This window comes from Toxorhynchites rutilus, chromosome 2 (genome assembly GCF_029784135.1).
Source record: "Toxorhynchites rutilus septentrionalis strain SRP chromosome 2, ASM2978413v1, whole genome shotgun sequence".
NCBI lineage: Eukaryota > Metazoa > Arthropoda > Insecta > Diptera > Culicidae > Toxorhynchites > Toxorhynchites rutilus.
In genome coordinates, this window is record NC_073745.1 from 290,886,339 (window position 1) to 290,911,399 (window position 25,061).

A 25,061-nucleotide genomic window follows, 5' to 3' on the forward strand; every position below is an offset into this window, starting at 1 on the left:
AACTCAGGCCCTGTTCCACGTGGAATGTAAGTGCGCCAATGTGTAGAAATAGAGGCAGCAACGTTAAGTGCCAATTGCTTGTGTTTGGTTGTTTTGCGCACACATGGGCACGAATGAATCCCCGACTATTAAAAAAAATCGCAAAACACCGCAATAGACTTATTTACTACGCCGAAGAAGAAAAGTTGTTATTCCATTTGATTGTTCGGCTCGCACTCTCAGCTCTAGTTCAAGCGCAAAGTGCCTCAATAATACGCGCTTCACGAGTTCCGGCGGCCCAAAATGTGTGTGGTCGAGCCTTCGCTATAGAAAGCTTCATTGCAGCTATTATGCGTACGCTTCGGATCTCCGAAACGCCGAGTTGTGGCGTATTGTGGGAGGGCGAAGCGTTGGATTTCGTGTGGACACGAAATGTTGTTCGTCGGCACTCGCTTGTTGCTGTTGTTGGTCTTGCTACTCAGAGACTCTCGGAGGGAGAGTATTTGCGCATTCAGAGTGAATTGAAGGATCTCTTTTACAATATTTACAAACACCACGAGAAGTGTTGGGGCTAGAAAAGCACTTGTGCAAGCAAACTTCCACTGATTCCACGTTTTTACTTGTTATTGTCGCGTTATTACTTTTCTGCCCCTGTATTGGGGCATGCGGTGATAGACCGGTGTTACAATGTTGCGCTCTTACTCTCCCGGTAATTAATTACGAGATTACAATGTTGCACTCACAATCTAGTGTACCGCTAGGGATGTCATTGTTTGGTTCTTATCGTGCTCATCTCGTAGAAAAACGATTGCGTAATTTAGTGTATTTACAGTATTCATCTTAAAAATTCTTAGCTAAAATAAAAATTTACTGGAAATTCCATATTCCGTATTGATTTTCAATAAAGCGAAAAGCCGTTTAAGGAATCAATTATTCTAATACAAATTCATACGAATTCAATCGTATCGGTTCCAAATAGAATTGAATATGGTTTATCATTCAAAATGTATTTTATCTTTCTGTTTCATTTAAATCAAAAATATATACATAACAAGAACATATATTTGTACAAAAAATAATAACAGACTCCGAAAACCAACAATAATCCATAAACAAAAAAAAACATTGCACTGGATTTTTCGTGATCGATGATCGTATTTGTTTTTATAGTTTATATGGTCTCGGGACCGAGGGCGCTGTATTTGTCAATATTTTTTCTTGAAAGCTGAGTTTTTTTTACAAAACATATCCAAAACTCAGAAAAGTGTTGCTTTTCGTTTTTTAATTATGATTATCTAATCTGGTAGTACAAAAGTTATAAGTTTTTTTAAAATAGTAATTTTTGGAAAGAAGAGTAAAATTGGATTTTTTGGACCACCCTGAAATATGACTGAAAAACTAAAAAATAATAATAATATATTTTGGGTCCAATATTTTGCCGCAAGAAATAAAAACATCACCTTTCACGAAAATCTGAGAAACGCTATAGACGAATTTCATGCCAATTCGTCTTAGGAATTGACAGCACCATCTCAGATAGCAGCGAAATGTTGTGGGTGTAAACACATGGGTCATTTAAGCAACTTTGCATACTCGAAATATTCGAAAAAGAATTAGACTACTTTTTTGAAAGGGACAATTTTTTTTCTTTATTTTCTACAAAAAAATATAACTAAAAAACTATAATATCTACAAAATATAGGTCAAAGGATAAAATGTAAGAAATTGTTTAAATTTTCATAAAAAATACTAATTTCTTTTTTGAAAAAAAAAATTCTGGAAAAAGAAAATTCAAAAAAATTACATTTTATTTTATCATTTTATCAAAAATGGATTTTTTTAAAGTTCTAAAAAAAATATATATGAATAGCCCTTACAATTTCCAACAAGTCGTCCATACATCGGAAGATGGGCACTTTTACAGGGAAAAAGTTTTTCTAACAACAACTTTTTCATGTTTCCTTTGAAAACATTACAACTAATCCTTATTTTGTTTAAAGTCAAGATAGCGATATAGTGTATTCAACAAAGGTTTAGATCTTATTAAAATATGAACTTTCGTCGAAGACGTCAACTTTCTATCTTCTATAGTTTCTGGAATATAGGGCATTTTTGTTTGGAGACCCCTGAAAAAAATAATGTTTTACTCGTTACATTTTTGTTTGTGAATTCTCGTGTTTGACATGTTCTTGACATGTTTCTGAATAGAAAAAAAGTTAGCAGCGCATGTAAATCGTGATAATTTATACGTACAAATGTTACGAATTAAAATTCAATACAAGTCGTACTCGATTATATATAATCGCAATTTCACTTTCAACGTTAATTTTCGAATACAATACATGAACGAATCACAAAAAAGCTATTTTTCTATTAATGTTTGACATTCATACATTAATTAAAAAATTGTTTTTTGAGATTCGATTATGTATAGGATTTGAAAATAATTGTTGAAAAAAATGGTCGACTATATATAATCGAGTCCGACCTGTAGTAATTTTTCAAAGAAAAACATGAAAAAAAATTTCTCTGTAAAAGTGCCCATCCTCCGATGTATGGATGACTTGTTGGATGGGCTATTCATATCTATTTTTTCAGAATTTATGAAATTTTTATTCAATAATTTGATTGATATTTCCTAATGAAAACATGAGTAATTTACTACATTTCATTCTTTGACTAAAATTTTGTAGGTCCGATAGATTTTGTGTGAGAATATTTTTGAAATTTTGAGGTTTATTCAACTTTTTTTTTCGAAAAATCTTACTTTAAAAACTATAACATCTACAAAATGTTGGTTAAAGAATGAAATGTAGGGAATTATTCATGTTTTCATTAAAAAATATCAATATCAAATATCATTTTTTTTAAAACCATTTGGAACATTAATTGGTATTTCTGAATAGTTACAAAAACCGAATTCAAATGCAACTGTCCTGAAAGTCCAACGTCAAGTTTTTCTAATGCACCAGTCGCATTTACTTCTTATTGTTCCTTTCGACTATCACTTGTTCCGATCGTTTACTTACTGCTTGTCCAAGCCTAATTTCTCTTCTTACGAAGAAAAATATTGAGAAATAACTTGAAAGAGAGAGAGAGAGTCGTTTGAACGTCACGTAACCATGTAACGTAACTAACATTTTTAAGAAGTTTTATTCCATATTTCATGGCATAGCATTAAAAAAAAGAAAAAAAATATAGGAGGTTGTGTTCAAGTCACGACCGCATTGTTGACGTAGAACTACGCTGTAGTTTAATTCAAGTCGCTTGTTTATAACTGCGGATATTATTTTATAATGCTTCGAAAATTTTGAAATAACCATTCTACCGCCCTGATTTTTTTTTATTGTAGAATCATTTGACGATAATTGTTTGACGATTCATTCTTGTGCTCACAGGACAATACAATGTCAAAGGTACCAACGAAGCCTTTATGATGACAGAAAACAAACAATGTTAAATGCTTGGAAAAAGGCTGAATATTTGCCTCAGCAGAGATTCATTACTAATACCCTAGCGTAAATTATTCCTTCCCGCTATCTCCTCTCCTTGTTTATATTTATCATTACAAGTGGGGTTTCAGCGTTGCGAAGATGTACTATTTTTACGTACGGGTTATGAAGCACGCACGTACGCACACAAATACCCATATATCGATGGCTTGAAGCAACTAAATATATAAACACTTATGTCTGTTTTGCGATCTGCTCAACAGAAGTTCTTTCTGTTGATATTGCCAGTCTATGCTCTAGTCAAATATTCTCCTTCGTTCTTCTTCTTTTCCTTGGTTCACGGAAATTTTACATCTTACGATTTCCCCTTCGTAGCTCGTCGATAAGTTGCTCGTTATTGACAGCTCTTTTCGGGAAAGCACACAAATGGACAGAACAAATGTATGAGGAAATGGAAATGCTTTCAATTTTTATCAATTTAAACCATACACAGACTATGGGATTGTAATGTATATCAAACAAATCTGAGGGAATTTCCGATGATTCGTTTGGTATGTTAATCGCCATTATACGTTCACGGCAAATATAGTTATTAACGTTAACTTTATTTCATGAAAACGTGACCTGTTTTCTAATTTGGCACCCTTAATGAAAGACGTAGTTCTACGTCAAAAATGGAACAATTATTCCTTCAATCCTATGTTTTTAAGTCTTCTATAAAAATGCTTCGACGCCTCACCTTAATGCAGTTGGCCGGAACCTTGGCCATAACCGATGGAAAGATGCATGTTGGCGTATTATTCAGCTCTTTTGTGACCTTGGCTTGGCGATCAGCTACTCCTCGTTTCGCCCTCGAAATTATTGGAGTAGATCTTCCGTTTGAGGTGCGCCCAAAAAATTCTACCGGTCACAGCCGAAATACGTTGGGTGGGTCGGCGGACTTCGGTACAACATTTATCTTAGGCCGGTTCATCTCCTCCAGTGATTTCTTAGCATGATGCGCCGAGTACAAGACAGGCCAAAAGAGTACATCCTCTTTTGCGTGATGCGTCTTGATGAATGCGGCAACTTCCGGCAAACAATTCGTATTGTACATCTCCCCGTTCACCGAAAGCTCTTGAAAAATGAACGAAGACTTAGTCATTCCCTTCTAGCTGAAGAACCTTCTTCGGAAACCTTGTGTTGGAGATATATTTGGTGCCATTGCTTACCTCCTTAGTGGGGGACGTAAAGTACACGGTCCCCTGTCAGTAGCTGCCGTCTAGCGTAAGGTAGGTTTCGTCATCCATTATGAACACGACGTCGTGCTTCGCCGGGAATATCTTTTTCACCAGCTTTTTCAGCATTTTCAACTTCCGGGGATGCTGTTCAGATATGGTCGACCTCGACTGATGCTTCCACAAAAAAATATCCATTTTGGCCAGGTACTTCTTCGTCGTTTGAACGATTGCTTCTACATCCCGGTCCAAGGTGCGGAGCGATGAGACCATCTTGTTCTCGGTCCTCCTCTTGAGTTCCTGCTGCACTTTATGGTGGCGCAGAAACGATGCTCAAATTTGCAAAAATCCAATAATCGGTTGGAAAAAATGCAAAAATGTAAAACAAAAACAATCAACTTGCTTGATTCAGAAGAATGAACAGCCCAATCTGGCTGAAACTTGGTGTACGTTCTTCCAAGAGCTGCTACTATATAAAATAACCTCGATACGCACCAGTAGTGTCATCTGGCTGACTTCGCACGGAATTTTTAAACATCTTTTTTATTTTTATTGCTTGTTGTTATCTCTTTAATCGAAAATTTTAAAAAATTCGACAAAAAAAAAGTAAAAATTCCAGATTGGGAACCAATCTTCCGATGTATGGATGACTTATTTTATATATTTCCAAGTCTTACAGATTTTGAGTTAGTTTTTGTAAAAATTGAAAAATAAAATAAAAAAAATTGTAAGGGGTTGTATCTAGGACACGACCGCATATTTTGCATAATGCATCGAAATTTTTGTAATAGATTATGTTCTTCGTCACAAATAAATTTGATGAACGTCCTTTTACGTTTGATATGATGTTTGGGACTACCAAAATATGTGAACGGAAAAATTGTCAAACGATCATTGTATTTTACATTCCTCTCTGAAATTATTGCACATTTCATGTTTACATAGTTCTCGAACCGCGGGAGTTCATTCACCTCTAGTAGCTGAAATGACGATTTTCTCAGGCTTCTCAGTTTAAAAGTACGTTTTAGAAACATATTCCGGTCTGCACAACGACAAACGAGCATAAAAGTACTCACAGCTGGCATATATTTGCAAAACAGATTTCCCCAGGCACATTGATTTTGAATTCCGTGTTAGGGAAACACAGCTCGATGGAAACAAAAATACCCCCAACTTGCATATATATATATATATATATATGCAAAGCGGTTTCCCACAGATACATTTATTTTGAAGTCTGTGTTGGGGAAACCGTACATCGGGCCAATTAAACCTTGTCAGTTAGGGCGTTTAAATAACGTTTGACATTCTACAGTTATTTAATTGTTTATCTCATGAAAAATAACATTTTATTAATTGTGATAGACGCGTAGAAATATTTCCTATCAATTGATGCAAACATCTTCCCGATCTGTTAAGAAATGTTCGAGTTATAAGCATTCGAAATACGGGTTGTCCCAGTTTTCATGAATTTACATCATTTAGAGATTAGCGAGTTGTAATGTAAAGCATATGAAACAAATCTTAGAGAATTTCCGATTCGATTGGTATGCAAATCATGAGAATTCGTTCACAGTAAAAATAGTTATTAACGTTAATCATTAAAACGTGACCTGTTTTCAGATTTGGCACCCTTTCTGAAAGACGTAGTTCTACGTTTTTATGCATAGGCCATTTTCGAAAAGTCGTTTAGATTTTTTTTAGATTTCAGGTATGCAAATTAGCTTTAAATGACCAATGTTTTAACACCCACAAACTTTCACTCCAATTTGAGACGGTGCAACAATGTCTAGTCGATTTGGTAAAGGATTCGTCTAAAATTAATTCAAGAAAAAGTTGATGGGTCTGGGCCTAAGGGCACGGACGGAATCTTAACATAGGACTGTGATTATGTGTAGTAATTGCATTTGAATTGAGCTTATTCATTGTTCAAAATCTATATTTTTTTCTCTTTGAATACATCAAATGGAAACCATGGAAAAAACCGTTTCCTGTATGAACTTGAATCCTTTAACTGGTTAGATGAGATAACGTGGTAGAATCCGGAACCACATTCTGTTCGAAAATGCACACAAAAATACCATTAAAACCATTACTATCCTTTTCTTCTGTTTATTCAATTATGCAGAAAAGACAAAGAGTCATCAAAAATGATTTTCAAACACGAGTCTGAATAGTTAAGATCTACATAAATATAAGTGTAAGTCAAAAAAATCTATGACTACAGAAATATATTATAGATAAAAATAGCATTTTCTCCTTCGTCGCCACGTTGTCCGGAACATTGTTTGTAATACCTTTATAGTCCGGTGATGTATATTGAATATTCTATGGCCATGAGTGCTCTCTTGGGAATTGATCTCATTGGGTGTTATGTTATGCTTATGTATAGGAAAGAGAAAGGAGAATGGGCATATGCATTCGAGTAGGTGGAGCGAGTTTCTTAAGAAGACATATATGGGGAGCTTTCGATCTCACATCAGCAGCCAGTTAAATTCATTAATTGAATTTTTTGAATAATCAAACAACATGCTCGATATTATAACATCCTGGACCACAATTACATGAATTGTTAGTAGCAAGACCTACACGATAAAAACGTAAATTGAGCACGAGTTGATTGGGCAACATACAATACAATAACTGATGAATGCCTTTTATCGGTAAATGGAGAATAATTCATTATACGCATCAACTCAGATTGTGAGCTAACGCCCGAATTCAGGCAAAAAAAATGCTCTTTGCGTCGGGGAGGAAAGCGAGTGGTTAGTGCAATCGTAAGAAAACTTACCAATTTAAAACATCAAATTGATAACCTTTTTTATTATGTTCACTGTTCCTGTTTTGAGCACTAAAATTGCTGGATAAATTTCCTGTCTAAGGGTAAATAACATATGTCGCAATAATCCAATTTTGTGCCGTACCCTTTTCAGTTGCATTAAATAAGTTTCCTCACCATATCATATTTCTGAGTGATTTATACGGGTTACAATATTACCGTTTTGTGTAAAGATTTGTGAAATGCAGGGACCGTTTTCGTATTATTAAACGTATCATTACAAAAGAGTCAATTTATCAGAAAATAAAGATAAATAGTCGCAGAATGCTTTGTATTAACGGAAAATCATGAAATTAGTTGATACGTATATATTACCAGTTATCATCCACCAGGCGCCATATGTTCTTTATGTTTTTTTTCAACTTGATTCTGCTATAGTGCCTTGGAGCACCGATGAACCTCGTGTCGCTCAGTTTCGAAGCAACCACAGATTTAGCGAGGTCTCTTCTGCGTGGCATGTTTTAAAAGCTCGGACTTCATCGCTACCAAAGAAGGACAGAGTTTGCATCATCGGAGATTTCTTCGATTGTTTTGATACTTTGAGATTTCATATTTCATTTTCATATTCATGTACACATTCCGGGGTTAAACTGATGCTAAGATTGGGAGGTCGCTAAATGGCCAAATCGAACTAGTGGTTCTCGACTTGTTCTCGTTTGATCGTTTTCGGATGAGTAGTCATGAATAATCAATTTCGCGAATTCGCGAAGTCTATGCATTGGATAGCGCGTTCCATTGGTGGTGTTATTGAAGCTAAATATAACGTCATGCATATTCATACTGTCTACGCTTGCGTGCTACGACGGATACGCGTATATTATTACCCCAAATGGGATTAAACCATCGGTGTAGAAACATTCATTCCAACAAGATTTGTTCAATTGCAACTCTCTCTTAGTAATCAGGAAATCAATTGGATCCGAAACAATTCTGAATTGAGCATCCCGACTGCAAGTGTGTGAACCCTGTTTCGAGGGTATATTTCCACATTGCTCACTCTCCGATTCCTTCGCTGAGAGGTTCAAAAATCTCGCCGCTCTTGCGACGAGAACGGCAAGAGAGCTTCATTGAGGCCAGCGTCGAATTCGCGAGGAGACACCCAAGCAGCGTTGGTTCGTTGGGAGGCGCAAACGTTAAGAGGGCGGTTGTTGTTGTGGGCCCAGGTGGGTAGGTAGTAAAGAATCGCTGCGGACGCATGGTTGCAGGTCGTTCACGAGTGTCAGAAATGCTTTCGGTCGGTCGTCGGTCGAACGGTTAGCGAAAGCCAGCGGTGGTAGTCAGTCGTAGTTCATGAGTTATATGTGGCAGCTGTCGATTCCGTCGGTGTCCGAATTCGTTTGACTGAAAATAGCTTTTTGAAATTGGTTGTGTGTTTTCCGGAAGAGAAGTGCGTGTCAAAAGGAGGCAAGTGCCGAGCGCGATCCGTGGGTCAATTTAAGGGCGGTCACCCTGTGAGAGAAAATAACCTGGCGGTCGCATCACGAAGGAAGAAGTGTCAACCGAAGGTGAAAGGGAATGAATAGTGACCACTTGTTGCTGCAGTGAAGGTGAAGGTTGCTTTTTTCTTGCTGATCGTCAGTGGGTGGGAATGCATAGTGTTGTCGGGAACGAGAGCAACATATTTCCAACTCCCCGCGCTTTGGGTATCCTTAAGTGTGTTGTGTACATTGATTACCAGTAGATTGTGTGGCCTTGTGCATTGTAGCATTGATATGCTAGCGCTGTTCGTGGGTCGCGAGATGAACGAATTATTTCAGAGTGTATAATTGAATAGAACAAGTGAAGCGCGGAATATTTTTCGTATACCAGCGATTTTTTTCGGTGTGAATTGGTGTTGCTGAGGCTACTGTGAACCGCTGTGATCAACAGAAAAAAAGTGATGAAAAAATAATGAGAAGAAAAGTTTGGCCCGTAATTTATTGGGAGACCATTTTCCACGCGGAGTTTTTGGGTGAACAACACGCGAATCGTTCAAAGTAAGGAATGATATTTTTTGTTTGTTGTTTTCGACGAAACTGCTGTTGCTGCTGCTGCCGTTGTTGTTGTTGGTGGTGTGCGACGAGACGATTTGAGGGATATTTTTAGAGTCTGATTGGTCACGGTGAATGTGTGTTGGCGATGTGTTATCAAATATCAAATGAATGGCTGGGAGAAGCCCGTCGAAAATTCAGATGTGTTCGTCGATGAACTGTTTGAGTCTGTTGATGGCGAGAAAGCTGGCTATCGACATTAGTGCAACGGAGATTAAACTGTTTGGCGATGACTCCAAGTGAGGAACGGCATATATGCATGCGGACAAAAATGTCTAAAAATTTTAATAATCAGTGAAGTGCGCATACGTACGTGGTGGTTGCTGCAATTCAGCTTGTCAGCATCTTGAGTCCACGTTTCGTTTGGGGAAGAGTTGTGCAATTGCGCAAACAAAAATATTCGGTTGACAGTTATAACCGTCGAACAGAAGTGAATACACCTGGACCTCGTAGAACACGATCATATGGTTTCATAAAATATCGTTTGTATCTAAAATATTTAACATATTTAGACAGGCAGCGACGGAGGGTCCGTGAGCATCCAGGAGTGTCCTGAGTGGACAACTGGGGTAAAGCCTTCAAAATAAAATGTACCGACGATATATTTCCAAACTAATCGTGTTATATACATTCAAATATGTGACAAAAAGTACAATTCATGATTAGCGATTTATGCTTTGCAATAATTTACTATTCATGATTAATGATTTCACGGATTATAGTTTACGATTACGAGTTTACCATTGAGGACTTATGACTTACGACTTGCGAAAAAAAGGTTAAACGATTTAGGATGCATGAATTGAACTTTGAGATTTTATATTTTGCAACTTTCCAGGATGATGATGAAAAAAAATGAGAGAAATGTGAGGGAAATTTGCAGCCTGCAAACGTGTCATTTATTTATTGACTTATCTGACTATTATATCAAAACAAATTTGGTTAGAATGTATAAAATAATGGAAGAAAAGGAAACCTAGCTAATAGTACTTGTAGGGGAAATGGGGGTGAGACGGGCATGTTAGGAAGAACTTCAATTGTATCTTTAGAACTTTTGTTTTCCACAGCTTAAAAGCAGTTTCTCGCAGTTCAATATACGAGATAATTGGCCAAATGTTCTATAAAAATGTGTTTTTCCATGTTTTATACTGAAATTAAAACAAACCGAAAAGTAAAACATTTTTATCGATGCGGGTATAATGGAAATGTAGTGGGGTGAATATGAACAGGTTAGTACACGAAGCGTAAAAGTTTATGACTCGCGAGAGCAATAATTTCTCTCTCAGTGTTTATGTGTTCAGTAACTGAAATTGAACAAATAGAGAAAACAATATAAAAAAGAGTTGAATATTCTTCCCTTCACTTGTTATAGGCGAATGAACAGAAAAGTTTAAAGCCTCTTTAATTCAACATCGTCGTCGTTCCCTTCGCTTTCCATGCATTGGATGTGATTAAGGATGTGACTGTCCATTTCAACCCCACCAGTGCAATTATTTCAATAATTTAAATTTACCACTTACGAATGAATTTACTTTTCCGTACATACCTAATATCGCTTCTCTGTCAACTCACAAACCGAAATATAACCATCAGTGAATTCAATTTTGGAGTTAAACCACTCAAAATGCTTAATATCGAAGCCGTAATAATTATATCCACACGCGGAATCATGTTCGATTTTCGGTTTTTGTTTCCCTATTTTTGATCAGTATTCATTGTCATAGGATAGTTTAAATATTATAGAATAGCATGTAGAAGGGGTTCCCATCAACAGAATTTTAAATTCATAATGCAACTATACAAATCAACCACCTGTCCATTATACCACCACTGTCCGTCTTACCCGCGGTTCCCCTACTTCTCCCTACATTCACCGCGGTACAAAATTACAAAGGGATAAATTAGAAGAATCGCGAACAATTCTTTACTGCTATAGACAATACGAACACTACACTGAATCCACATACTACATCACCCCAATTGCTCTGGATAACTGAGAAACCCAAACCCAAACTAACTATAAATTACAAAATATTCCATATCATATTCTTTTTTTTTTTTTTTATTCGTTCATTTTATTATTTTTTCCAATAAGTGTAAAATTCTTAATTTACCCCCAGTGTTCTAATTGTTGAGATTTGGTTATCCCTTTTATAGCAATAGTAATTTGAATCTCCCTCTTCAAGAATAGTTGTCTGTGAACTTCTATAATATCAATGATAATATTTTAATGAATTGTAAGCCATTGGATTTTTCACGAAACAAAATCACAGAGAGAATCATGATTGGTTTCGGTTCATTATAGTGCATTCCTTTCCAAAATCATCCATCTACTGTAATGATTCTACCAGTTTTTTTTTCAAACATACATAATCTCGTTTGGACTATTTTTCAAAAGGCCTATTCAAAATTAATTACCTATTCTTCAAAAATTCATTAAAAGTACCAAACAACATATTTAACCTTCAGTGTTCCACTGGAGAACACAGCTCTCACCGCAGGAAACTAAATATGCTTGTTACTTTTTATCCAAAAACTTGTTTCAATAGCCTTAAAATTGCTTTCAAAACAGGCTGTTCAAATCACACCAATCGGTGGAAAGCGAGTGTCGCTCGGAAATCCACTCAGTCATGATTGCGCAACGATTGAGGTACCATCGCTAGAATGAATGGATGTTTCCCTAACATAGACTTCAAAACTATGGAGCCCGGGGAAATCGGATTTGCAAAACAGATACAAGCAGCGAGTACTTTTGTACTCGCTTGCCTTTCTGTAAATCGGAATGTTTCCCTAACACAGACCTCAAAACCATGGAGCCTGCGGAAAAAGGTACTGCAAATTAGACGCAAGCAGCGGGTACTTTTGTACTCGCTTGCGTTTCTCCAAACAGAATGTTTCCCTAACACAGACTTTAAAACCATTAAGCCAGGGAAATCAGCATGGCAAAATAGATGCAAGCAGTGAGTACTTCTTTACTCTTTTGCGTTTTTTGCAAATTGGAATGTTTCCCTAACACAGATTTCAAAACCATGGAGCGTGGGGAAATTGCCATCGCAAATGAGATGCGAGCTGCGAGTGCTTTTGTACTCGCTTGCATTTTCGCAAACCGGAATGTTTTTCCCAACACAGATTCCGAAATCGATAAGTTGGGAAAATCGGCATTACAAATCTCGGCAGTACTTTTATACTCCCATGTATTTTTACACTTCGAAATTCTTTTTACTAACACTGTTTAAATAGCGGGTGCAAATGCAACGTTTTGACTCGGTTATTCAAGACTGCATATCCCTCCATGTCGCCAGCTCATTGAACTTCTACGTATACCGTTTGATGATTAGGCAAAATGTTGAACTATTTGCTGTGATAACCACTTCCTTAATGCATGAATTGACCTAAATTGGAATTTGTTTGCAATTGAATTCGCTAAATTGTTTCATTCATTCACTAGTATAACACGTTGAATGCCACGATTGGATGGACATTTTTAAACGCATTAGGACCATCGTTTTTTATCGCAGTGGAAGGTATTTCTGTTCGAAAGGGAATACTTATGAGCTTATATGCTTATATTATTTACTTTTATTATCATCAATACATTCAAAAGATAGCTCTGCGTAGCGGCGATAACGTACCCAATGTATATCCGAGGCGCGATTTTTGCTAATTGAAAAAATACAAATGTTTACTAAGTCAACGGCAGTCCTACGCCAACCTTGCGATTATATCATAGGTATATCCCATCCATAGTTTTTCCTGACTAGAAATTTTCGGTTGCTCTGAAAAAACTCGATTGGTTGAAGTGGTTTTGTAGAAGCGGCTAAAAATGGGTTGGGTTTGAGTTGCAATATTTCCTTTCGCCACAATGGATTCTGTTCACATTGCAATGTTTGTTCTCTGCATTTGCATGCGAAATGTCCACACTGGAATATAAATATCCGACTAAGCGCGTGAGTGAGTCTTGAATTATAAACTTTCTCTCCAAAACTCGCTGAGTTCATTCGCTTCTTGTATTGAGAAAAAACAATTTGGAAAAATTTACCTAAACTGTCGGCCTTAGAAAAGGCTATTTGGAAGCTTCGCTGCCGCTGCCGTCGTTACCGCGTGAATAGTGCTTCGCTGATGCATTAGTTGCTCGATAGGATAGGTAAACACACAAATATACAGAACAAATGTATGACAAAACAGAAATGTTTCCAATTTTCATCAATATAAATTGATTTATTGACAAGAGGATATAAAAAAATTTCTTTTGACGTTGGACTACGTCTAACCGGAATATATGGGCGGTAAAATGAAAACCTAAACACAGAACATGCAGGAAAAAATGAAAGATTTCGAATGCGTATAACTCGAACATTTCTTACTGGATCGGAAAGATGTTTGCATCAATTGATAGGGAATATTTTTACGCATCTATCGCAACTGACAAAATCTTATTTTTCTTTAGATAAACAATTGAATAACTGCAAAATATTAGGCGATATCTAAACGTCCTAACTGCCTCGTTTTGATTGGCCGATTTACGGTTTTCCTAACACAGCCATCAAAACCAAGCAGCCTTGGGGAAATCGGCATTTCAAATTCATGCAAGTCGGGGGTATTTTTGTTCCGACTGAAATGTGACACAGACTTCAAAACCACAGAGCGTGGGGAAATCGGCATTGCGAATTAATACAAGTCAGGTGTATTTTTGTTCCGTTTGAAATGTGTTTCCCTAACAGAGAATTCAAATTCATGGAGCGTGGGGAAATCGGCATTGCGAATTAATACAAGTCGGGGGTATTTTTGTTCCGATTGAAATGTGTTTCCCTAACACAGACTTCAAAACCAACGTTTCTGGGGAAATCGGTTCTGCAAATAAATGCAAACTGCGAGTACTTTTGTCCTTGCTTGCCTTTGTGTAGACTGGAATATGCCTGTCCTAACACGATCTTCTAAACTTAGGAACCTGAGAAAATCGTGCAGACACTAGAAACGAATGAATTTTCCAGTTTCAAGCAAATTCGCGGTTCGAGAAGTACGTACACTTGAAAGGTGTAAACTTCAGAGGGAAATGTAAAATAAAATAATCGTTTGATTTTTTTGTCTTTATTAGAAAGATTTTCAGTCTTAGTCTTCAGTCTTCATCAAACGTTTGATAATTCTTCCGTACATATATTTTGTCCTAGGCATTATACCAAACGTAAAATTTACTTGTAACGAAGAACAATCTATCACAATGCATGAATTGACTTTACATGGCATTTGTTCAATCTTTTTACTCACAGAGCAAATATATTGAATTCAATTGAATTTGGAAACTGTTTCATTCAATCACGAATTTAATCAATACAAACGAATGATAAGCTAAGCTAAGATAGTCCCACGTCAACCTTGCGGTTATATCATAGATATAACCCACCCATTTTTTTCTGTTGATATGCAAATCAAAATTCGTTCGCAGCAAAAAAAAAAAAAGTTATTAACGTTAACATCATTTCATAAAAATCTTGACCTGTTTCCTGATTTGGCACCATAACTGAAAGATGTAATTTCAAAAAGCTAGTGCCTAGTTGTTCCATGTTGATTACATGGAAGCGAGTATTCTGATTGCATGAAAATCCCAATGACTGTAACGATTTTTAATTTTTCAATACTAAACCTAATTCAATACTAAAGGCCATAAATAAGGAAAACAAGTCAGTATTTTATAGATAGAAGATTCACAAACGCCCATTTCAATTCAATTGACTCTGACCTCAATGAATTGCAAAAATAATTTTCAATAAACATCGTTTGGATTTTTTTATAGAAAAATGCTTTAACTCTTTTACGGGTAGTGGCAACTATATTGCCACCAACGATTATATTTTTATTCTCTTATTTAACAATAAATTATCATTTCTAGCCTTATGTGGTAATTAGTTCTGATAACTAACAACATGCCTGATTTGTTGTTTGTTGATTTGTTGAGCGCGAAAAAATCAAAAAATATTCATTATGGAGACATTTTCGTGTTAACAACTTCCTATTTAGAGCAGCAAAAGGTAATTTGCCGAAAAGTAATTGAAAAACAGTCAATTTGTTGAAGCTCTCTATACATATGAACTGCTTAGGACCTGTTGAGTCTGATCATGAGTTTTATTAGTTGTTTTTGCTAAAACTAACATCAAAAATTTGAATATAAAAAAACATTTTTACCATCAAGTGTTTACCACTAGACGGGCAGGTGGCAACTATATCGTCACCATTTTTTTTCAATGTTTTTAATTGTTTTGGGTATCGAAAAAAAATTGTTTTGTATATTATAGCATGTAAACATGTCGTTGTATTGTAGTTTGCGTTGATTACTTGCCTAGTTTTCTGGGTCCGATAAACGATTTCCTGATTCTGGAAAAAGTCTCAAACACCAACCTCTATGGTGTTTGAGACTCGGTCGCGTTGATAACGTAGGGTTGTGAAATTATTTGATTCATTCAAAGCAACTGAATCATTTGATTCATTTGATTCATTTGATTCATTTGATTCATTTGATTCATTTGATTTATTTGATTCATTTGATTCATTTGATTCATTTGATTCATTTGACTCATTTGATTCTTTTGATTCTTTTGATTCATCTGATTCATTTGATTAATTTGTTTGTTTATTCGTTTTTTTGTCACTTAGGATGTTACTGCATCGAGATTTTAGAATTAATTTCTAAGTAAAAAGTCCCAAAAAGAGTCTATCGCCTGCATGGTTTTGTAAAATCCGCTTATAAAAACATTATCGCTACAAGATAAAAAGGACATAATCGAAAGATCCGTGAATGCTCCAATGGCATATCCATAGTGGACAATGATTCCCTAAACATGCTACTTTCGGACTATCAGTTATAAACACTAGACAGCAAATTTGCTCTCAATAGAAAAATCGTACGTTTTCACAATAAAAATAATGTGCATCATTTTTATAATGTGTTCTTTTCTACGATTTCCATTGAAACTATTACAGGTAAACTTCGATATAACGTACCCTCGATATAACGTCACTCGATATAAAGTACATTTTACCTCGATATAACGTACACATGATCGAAGTCCAAAAAAAAAATTTTTTTTTTAATTTTTTTTTCTGAAAGAACAATAAATTATCTGTATTTTGATACTAAAGCTTGTGTTGTAACATTAATCAATCCCGAAATACTACTGTTTTGTGATTCCGGATTCTAAATGAATCAAACTTCAATCAACTGAACAAAGGGAAACATCATGAGAAAAGTTGGCTTCGTCTTCTTATTGATTTTATTCATCAACCTTACTCAAACAGTAACACAATGAAGTAATATAAGCTACGTTTCAGAGTTCTTTATTATGCTTCGATATAACGTACGTTTCGATACAACGTACAATTTTGAAAGCAAAATGTACGTTATATCGAAGTTACCCTGTAGTATGCATTTCGGTTTTTTATTTTTAATATTAGATTCTAATTAACAAATGACAAAATTATGACAGTATCCTTTTTTATTATCAATGCCTGGTCATTATTATTACAAAAACAAATATTCGCTCGATTAATCGAATACTAAAATACAATTATTCAAACGAATCGATTATTTCCAAACACCACAACGATTGATCTATAATTGAGGAAATGAAATAAATTATACTCTCTGTCACGATGACGATAATTCATGATTAACCATGTATTAGTCATTCTGGCCCACTTAATGGCTATAAAAGCTATAAACTCACCCTCGCAGTACATTTGTACGTTTCTGTATCTTTGACAACGCATGAAACGTGTACGTGTGATGCAAATTAACACAAACGTTCTCCACCAGACGGTATGAAGGCCGACGCAGTGCATCTTTTCATCGAGGTTCCATCTAAATCATCAAAACTAAACCAATATCAAAATCGCACCGCGAAGTGTGACATCTTTCATTCACAATACACTATTTCGACCCTTCGAAGCAATAGTGCTCTAACTTCATTTTTTTAAGTTTTCGACCAAAATATTTAGGTGTGTTTTGACGTGGGACTACGTCTAACCGGAATATATGGAGGGTAAAATGAAAACCTAAACACAGAACATGCAGGAAAAAATGAAAGATTTCGAATGCTTATAGCTCGAACATTTCGTACTGGATAGGAGAGATGTTTGCATCACTTGATAGGGAATATTTCTACGCATCTATCGCAACTAACAAAATGTTGTTTTTCATTAGATAAACAATTGAATAACTGTAAAATATTAGGCGTTATCTAAACGCCCTAACTGCATCGTTTTGATTGGCCCGATTTACGGTTTCCCTAACACAGCCATCAAAACCAAGCAGCCTTGGGGAAATCGGCATTGCAAATACATGAAAGTAGGGGGACTTTTGTTCTCATCGAAAAATGTTCCCTAGCACAGACTTTAAAACCAAGCAGCGAAATCGGCATTGCAAACACACGAAAGAGCCTAGAGGCGAGTGAACTGAAAAGTTTAAACCCTCTTAAAGCCAAAAAGAAGAAAAAGAACACACGAAAGTAGGGGGAGCTTTTGTTCCCACCGAAATGTGTTTCCTAATAGAGATTTCTAAACCAAGGTGCCTGGAGAAATCGGTATTTCAAATTCATGCAAGTCGGGGGTATTTTTGTTCCGATTGAAATGTGTTTCCCTAACACAGACTTCAAAACCGAGGTTTCTGGGGAAATCGGCTCTGCAAATAAATGCAAACTGCGAGTACTTTTGTCCTCGCTTGCCTTTGTGCAGAGTGGAATATGTCTGTCCTAACATGATCTTCTAAACTTAGGAACCTGGGAAAATCGTGCAGCCACTAGAAGCGAATGCACTTCCCAGTTTCAAGCAAATTCGAGATTCGAGAAGTATGTACACTTTTGGGATGTAAACTTCAGAGGGAAATGTAAAATAAAATAATCGTTCGATATTTTTTTTGTCTTTATTGGAAAGATTTTCAGCCTTAGGCTGGTTCATCAAACGTTTGATAATTCTTCCGTACATATATTTTGATCTAGTCATCATACCAAACGTAAAAGGTCCGTCATTAAATTTACTTGTAATGAAGAACAATCAATCACAATAAATGAATTGACTTTACACGGCATTTGTTCATTTTTTTCACTCACAGAGCAAATATATTGAACTCAATTGAATTTGGAAACTGTTTCATTCAATCAAGAATTTAATCAATACAAACGAATGATTGCTAAGCTAAGGTAGTTCCACGTGAACCTTGCGGTTATATCATAGACTCATTTTTTTGATGTCTTTCAGGAACGGGGGGTCACGATTTTATGACGGTAACAACTATTTTCACTACGTCCGAATTTTGATTATTTGAATACCAATCGAACCCGAAATTCTTGAAGATATGCTATACATTATAATTTCCTAGTTTGTAAACGGTTTGTATTGACGAAAATTTGAAGCAAATTTCAATTCCCGATTCCCATCATGCCCATTTTTTGTGCTGACCATGCTGTCAATAAGGTTCTACTTATGCTTCGGCGAGAGGAGAGAGAGAAGAGAGAGGAATGGCTATTTGAGCTCCGCCATTTCTCGATAAATAGCAGCGATATTTGCATCAATCGACCAAATAACCTGTAAAACATGTAGAAGAAAATTATACATTCGTTGAACAACTGGAAATGGGCTGTAAAAACGAGTAGGTAATGTACCGATAGTGCTGCAACATGCCACGTTGCATCGAATGGAGACATATAAATTACTCTAGACAGTGATCAGCCATCATCATTTGTTAAAGCTGAGAGTTTATTTGAAAATATTACTGCTTTGTCGATCGCTCGCGCAGCTCAATGGTTTAAAAAAAAAGGTTTAAGGCGGTGTTACTCCGAAACATATGCTGTAAATGATTAATGTTTAATTAATTAATTTATTAATGTCTTTCATTAATTAATTAATGTCTTTCATTAATTAATTAATGTCTTTCATTTAAAACAGTAACCAATAAAATATGAATATAATGATCGAATTTTTAATTTGTATGAAAATATATTGGACACGGTGTAGTTTCACTTTGCTTTTCAAATATCTTTCATTTGCACTTAAAAAACCAGGCAGCGATTCGAAGGTCACAAATTTTCAAAAATGTGTACATTGGCAAAACACTATATTTTTCAGACCATTCAAAATCTAAATTATATACTAGGGTGCCAATGAATGTATGGGAAAAAAATCGACCCTAAAATTTCAAAAAGTTACCCTATACAAAATGTTCACCACCTCGAGAAAACACCCTATGCCGAATTCAGCTCAATCGGACTTAAGGGAAAGTGGCACAAAGCGGTCAAAGTTTGAGTTTATTTGAAAATCGAAAAATCATCCATCGGGGTTTTAGAAAAAAAAATTTGATGTCATATGTCTTAAAATTGCATGAAACGTCAAGATCTAGTGTCATCTCGAAAAAAAAAATGTCAAAAATCGGCATTCTGGGACTTTCAGAGTACGAAACGAACAGTATGATTTTGAATGCCAATAAAAATAGTTATCTCGAATTTTCATTCGAAACTTGCTATGAAATGTTGATTTGCACAATAATATATTCTATGCAAAATATTAGCTCATTCGGACATTTACTGGTGTCGCAGACGTTAAAATTTGAGTTTTTTGAAAACCGAAAAATTACCGGAAATCGGGGTTTATTAAAATTGACGCCCAATGTCTCAGAATAGCATGACACATCGAGATTTACAGTTATCTCAAAAATAATTTTTGTCAAAAATCGATTTTTCAGGCGAAAAAACGACCAAGCGCAAAAAAATTTTTTTTTGACAAAAAAAATTTTTGCATTTTTTTGAAAACCTCGAGTTTTGTTGATTTTTCATTTTTCAAAAAAAAAAGATCAAATTTTAACGTTTGTGACACTAGTACATAAAGTCAGAATGAACTAATATTTTGCATAGGGTATATTATCGTGCAAATCAACATTTCGTAGCAAGTTCCGAATGAGAATTCGAGGTAAATATTTTTACTGGCACCGCACTCTGAAAAAGTCCCAGAATGCCGATTTTTGACAATTTTTTTTCGAGATGACACTAGATCTTGACGTTTTATGCAATTTTAAGACATTTGTCATCAAAAAATAATTTTCGAGAACCCCGATTTCACCACCTTGGGTGTTTTTTCGATTTTCAAAAAACTTAAACTTTGACCGCTTTGTGCTACTCTACCTTAAGTCCAATTGAGCTGAAATCAGGCATAGGGTGTTTTTTCTTTGTGGTGAACATTTTCTATGTGGTAACTTTTTTATATTAGAAATTATCATTTTCATTGACACCCTATTATATACCCTAAGATATTTCGTCCTTAGGGTGTAATTATGAATGTATAGAATGTGGTTTAAAAATTATAAAAGCTGTAATTTTACATGGTTTGAGCATAAGCAGAGCAATGTTTCTCGGTACATGTTGCTGATATATGTTAATTATTTCAGAAATCTTCCAGTTCAGCATTTTTGGAAGTTCATTACAAGGAAATCTTTCAATTCCTGAAATATGCGCAATGAGGCTTCACTCGCATGACTACTGCTCATATCCATTTCCCTGTTTTGTTTTATTAACGGCATGTTAAATTTAAAAAGTTACATTGTTGCTCCGCATCGTAAACAGCAATGAATGAGTGATCACTCGCGTGAGATGAGAACACTTCATTACACTGTGAGCAAAACTTTTCATAGGTATGGAATCCTTTTCGATTATGCGTCATATGTATAATATGAGATGTTGAACTCTGGTTCCAATCTTGTAACTCAGTACGTATGCTTCAAATAGTCTTTTCTTCGCGATATTTGATTCACGAATGAAACACTACGACGATTCGCTCCAAGAAAATGGTAAAATCGAAAAAGTAGCCACTTGTTTTCTGAAAGTAGCTAAAATATGTATACATCTGAGTACACACGACCAAAACACACCGTATTCGTGCGGGGGAAAGTAACCTTGTATTAGCAATCAGTCCTCGGTGCTCCGCCAGGAGTATCCGAATGTTTCGACTTCTCAGCAATTTGCAAACCCATTTGGAGGCATCTAGCCAAATGTGATAAGTTGATTGTATGCTAAATAGGCTAGAGTAGTTTTCCCAAAAGACTCTCCGGCAACTGTCGTCCGGCTTTTCAAACTGATTGGATGAGAATTACCAACACTTTTGCTCTTCCCCTTCTTCTTCGCAGTCGTCCATCGGTCCAATAGCTCTGTGTTCCACGAATTTCATGATGATGATAACATTGGTGCAAAATAGAGCCGGGGTACAATCGTTCACCCGTTATTAAATATTCATATTAGGCTCGTACTTTCGGTAGATTGCTGCCGCTGGGCTCACCGAGGACCGAGGACAACTCGTGGTTTGAATCAGAGGGCTGAATAGTAGGAGAAAAAAGTAGAGGAGACTTGTTCAGCTCAAAAACAACTAAAGTGCGTACACACAGTGTTTAGTCGATTGGAGAATGCGGAGTGCGATCGTTAAATTGTTGGTCAAAAGCCAATGGTCGTGAAATCCTAGTAGAAGAATTATTGCTGTGATGGATTTATGGTTACTGTTTATCGGTGGCCCAAAAATCGTTTTATAGGTGGTTCCTTTCATGAATTATTTCTGAGTTTGGAACGAAGCCGTTGTATTGTGCGTATGTTTGCGGAACTTTCAGTTATGCGATATGTTTAAAAATAGCATAGCAAAATAATTCCGACGGAAAAACATTTTAATTGAGAATTTGTTTTGTCCATACCGGAACTCATTCGACCACGGTTTGTTGGTAGGTAGTCCTCAATAAAATCGTGGCTCTTAATATAGCTGTCTGATTGCAATATGATGTTCGACAAGGTTGATGGAAAGGTGATGAAATTCCTATATACATCCATTCCATGCCAAACCGACATACTGGTTCTCAGATTTTTGTGAACAGTGGCAGTTTTGTTCTTTATCGCAAACTATTAGATCCGTATTTTTTTTGTCAGGGTGACCATTTCTATTTTAGGGTGGTCCGAAAAATATTTTTTTCTTCATTTTTCCAAAAATTCATAACTTTTACACTACTGTACCGATTTAGATGATTGATATATCAAATTAAAGCCAATTAGCTGGTCTTTTTTTTGTAAAAAATATTACAGTTGCAAAAGGTTTGAGGTTATGATTTTTCAAAGTTAACCGATGGTCCGAAAAATAATTTTCCCCACTTTTTTTCCACAACAAAAAAAAATCATAACTTTTGATATACTGGACCGGTTGAGATGATCGACATATATAATTAAAGCCAGATAGCTAGTCTTTTTTTAAAATATGTTATGTACCTTATATTGTAAGAAAAAATATAAAAAAAATTTAACGACCTTGGTCCCGAAACCATGTAAGTTATAAAAAACAAACTATGATTACGAAAACAAAATATTTTTTTTCGCAAGCGTTATTTTTTTTTCAAAAAAGACTAATCTTTTTTTCATAAAAATATATTTTTATTAAGGCTCATATTACGTCAGCCTGACAGGGCCGGAAGTTCAATATTTCGACAATGTTTGCCTTACAACTATGTTAGTAATATGTAACCGATTACTCGCGGTTGGCTCGAGGTTAGTATTACAAGTGTACTCATGATTGTTGGATATGTTATGTAATAAAACCTCATCTTTCATATTTTTAAAATAGTTATGTTATATTTTTTTTTTAAATCGGTATTCAAAAGCACTTTTAATTGATAAGACATGAAGTTTACGATATATGTTTCTACCTTCACTGATAACGTATCATTGGGCTTCCTTCGAAATGTCCCGCAAGCCTTCTAAACAACTTCCTTGGAACGCTAGATAACCGGAAGGAAAGAATAGAGTTGAAATGAATTCAATTGGATTGAAGAACGACGTGATGAAAATAAATTGAGATAACGAAATGGAAATAGAAAAAAATGAAAAACGAAAGTAATGTACAAGGAAATGAACAGAATGAATGACTACAAAGACCAAATAAAATGAAAACAAACGATTCGGAAAGCGAACTGGTAGGATGAAATTGAAGATTGTCGTAACAAAAGGACTTACTGTAAGAACGAAACGCATAAAGGAAAAAAGAAGTTGAAGAGCGGATAAAATGGAAATAATTTAATGAATGAACGGAATGGAAAAACATAATGAATGAACAAAGAAGAACAATAAGATGATAGAAGTGGGCAAAAATAAATGAGATAAACGAAAAAACCTTTTTTTTATGAATTTCAAGGAGTCGAGACAAACGCTGTTTCTATAATTTTTTGAACCTTTGGATTTTTTCATATTCCATTTTATTCATTTTTTTTTAAATTTTATTTTATGAAATATCAAAATTTCAGGAATTTTGTATTATAGTTTATGAGAAATATAGATTCCTCTATATCTTTTATGTTATTATTTTATGGAATCTTTTATGTTATTATGTTCGACATAATTGGCAAAAAGGCGTTTTTTCAGACCCCGAAAAAAATAATGTCTAAATTTTTCGAAAAGGTATGCATATACGAGCAAAATTAGAATTTTTATTCTGTAGAACCTTTTTCCATGGAATTTCTGAATAACAAACTCGAAACATAAGACCAAAACAGAAGAACATAAACAATGGGCGAGATGAAAACAAACGAAACAAAAACAATACTACAGAAAAAAAATTAAGAAGACGAATTCCATGCCATCTCGTCTTAGAAGTTTGCAGCACCATTTCAGATCGTAGTGAAACTTTGTGTGTGTAAAAACATTGACCATTTAGGTAACTTTTCATACTTAGAATTTCACAAAAAATTTAGACGACTTTTATAAAATTTCTATCTCAAAAACTATACGACTTACATTTTTTTTCGATCTAGAATGAAATGTAGCGCATTGTTTAAATTTTCATTGAAAATATTTTACAAAAAATAAAAAAAATTACTTTGAAACATTTTTTTTTGGCAAATTCTGAGAAAAAATATATGAATAGCTCATATAATAACCAACAAGTCATCCATTAATGGTTAGAAGAGCTAAAAGAGTTCACTTCTACAGGGGAAGAATTTTTCCAACAACAAACTTTTTCATGTTTTCTTTGGAAAGAACACATTTAAAGTGAACATTAGTGTTAAAATGTTTTACTCGTAACATTTTGACGTGTAAATTCTCACCATTTATATGCTCTGCAAACTTTTTCTGTTTAGGAAAGTAGCAAGAACATATTAATCGCGAGAATTTATACACAAAAATGTTCAGGAGTCTCCAAGAAGCTAAAAGAGATGGAAAGTTGACGACTTTGACAAAGGTTGGGTTTTGTATGGGCTATTCATAAATATTTTTCAGAATTAAAAAAACCGTTTTGAGAATTTTAATTTTTTTTTAAATGGCTCGAAATATTTTATTGAAATATAATAATAATACTTTCCTGAATTTCATTCTTTGACCATGATTTGGCAGGTCTTATTTCTTGTGTTAGAAAATTAGTAACAAATAATTCTTTTTTTTTTACTTTTTTACAAAAACTTCTTTTCATTACATTCTTTGAAGTAAATTCTGTAGGTCTTACAGATTTTTATATTTTTTTCTCAATTAAAAAGAAAATTAGGCTCTTT

General features: G+C 35.1%; 1 protein-coding gene across 10 annotated transcripts in view; it reads left to right on the forward strand.

Moving 5' to 3' along the window:
- Positions 1 to 25,061, forward strand: part of LOC129764676 (basic helix-loop-helix ARNT-like protein 2) — a 242,926-nt gene that overhangs the window by 101,428 nt on the left and 116,437 nt on the right. For 2 of the 10 annotated variants that reach the window (XM_055764001.1, XM_055764009.1), the window contains exon 1: positions 8,659 to 9,463. The exons of 6 other annotated variants lie outside the window; for them this stretch is intronic. The gene's annotated coding sequence lies outside the window, so the exon portion shown is untranslated. Of the gene's footprint in view, positions 1 to 8,658; positions 9,464 to 25,061 lie in introns of those variants that run through there. 2 more of the 10 variants (XM_055764000.1, XM_055763999.1) reach the window with 1 other exon arrangement.